Genomic DNA, 1,738 nt, shown 5'->3' with positions numbered 1-1,738 from the left:
TGGGGCAGTCAGGGTGAGAGTGCCAGTAGCACACAAACCTACCAGAAATAGCAAACACACAACAGTGGCGGCAGCAATCAGTCCTCCCAAAAGTCTTTTTGGGTGGCTGATCCCAGTCATCTACTTCTGAGTGACTGTCACCTTTCTAAGCTGGCGCAGCGTGTACATGGTGTCTTTCTCAGTATGCCATGTGGCATCTTGGGCACCACCATCCTGGAAATCTGGGGAGATCTGACGCAGCTGTTGATGCTCCTCCTCCATTTCCAGGGCATCTGCTTTTTCGATTTGTTCATGCCTGTGCTCTAGGAACCCTGCAGGGGGCGGTGCAGCAGTGGAGCATGCCTGACCCTTGGCTGAGTGGTCATCTGGAGCACCTGAGTGATCTGGGATTGTTATCCCATTCTCACTGTTCAGGTCCACCCTGCACACTTCCTGATTGAGGAATCCCTCTATCGGCATGTTTACAATCGTTCGCTGGGCGTGGGTGTAGGGCACCTGCTCGCTCCCCCCTTCCCTCGCTAGGGGTTCAGGGAGCTGCCCCAGCAGTGGGATAGCTAGTTCACTGTCTTTGAACTCACTATCACCCACCAGGCCCATGTCAGTGCAGGCGGGGATTCTGACACCCCCCTTTGCCGTGTTCTGCACTAACAGGCAGGTGGCTTGACCATCTAGCTCCAGTCTGGCTGAACCACTGTTGGTCAGACTCAGACTGACAGACTGAGCTGGTGGGTGTAAGAAAACCGGCTCGGCTTTCATTCCCTGTCCCTTCTGGGGGACTGGGTGTGTTGGAAACCCTGCTGTTGAGACAGGAACAATCAGGTCAGTCTCACTCACTACCTGGTAGTTGTGAGAAATAATGTTCCCTGACTGCAGGTTCCCTGGGTCACAGCAGAGGGAATCGGCATCTGGGATCAGGTGTGTCCACAGCACAGTAGTCTCAGCGTCCAGCTGGACCTCCTGTCTAACCTGTGAATGTTGCACCAGGGGCACCTGGCGGTGGCCCTATGACAGCTGCTCAAGCAGATCCTCACTAATAGAGGACCTCTCAGGGCTAAGGGTGAGAGCTACACCAACCTGGTCTCCTGCCATCTGGATCCCTTCCACCACTGCAGGGTGGTGGTTCTGACCACTCTTGGGTGCCAGGGTGCACAGGGAAAGCTCCTTTTCATCACCAGGTGAGGAGATCCGCTCCCCTTTAAGGATGTAAAAGGGGTGTGCTTACCTGGTGGATCAGGCGGCTGCTCGGAGCACCGCTCCTGTGGCAGGGAGGCTGTTGGGACCTCGGCTGTGACACAACTTCCCTGTATATCTGGGAAACAAGATAATATTTTTATTTCTTGTCCAGAGGGAACAGAAGGAATCTTCACATAGGCTTCTGTGTTCGGTGGGCACTGTGTGAGCACAGTCTGCCTCTTGGACCCCCTTTCCTTCTGTACAGAAGGCTTAGGAGCCTTGACCTGTTTCCACACTTTGCCTTTCTGGTGATCCACCAAAGGTTCCTCTCTAAGTTGCATGCCCTTTTCTTTTTCTACCCGTTTGAACTTGCCGTGTGACATCTGTCATGGAAATATAACTATCAAGGAAGCCACAAGAGAGAGTTCTCACCTGAGTAAGGTCTTTATTTCAATATTGCAATATTGGGAGCCCTGCTGCCACTTCGCAAAGTGCAACCAGAGACTCAATTTGTTACAAGCAGTACAGGGTTTTTATAAGACGTTGCGCTGTAAAAAAGCTCAGT

The sequence above is a fragment of the Lepisosteus oculatus genome, chromosome 14 (genome assembly GCF_040954835.1).
Source record: "Lepisosteus oculatus isolate fLepOcu1 chromosome 14, fLepOcu1.hap2, whole genome shotgun sequence".
Taxonomy (NCBI): domain Eukaryota; kingdom Metazoa; phylum Chordata; class Actinopteri; order Semionotiformes; family Lepisosteidae; genus Lepisosteus; species Lepisosteus oculatus.
Note: the sequence above shows the minus strand (reverse complement) of the source record.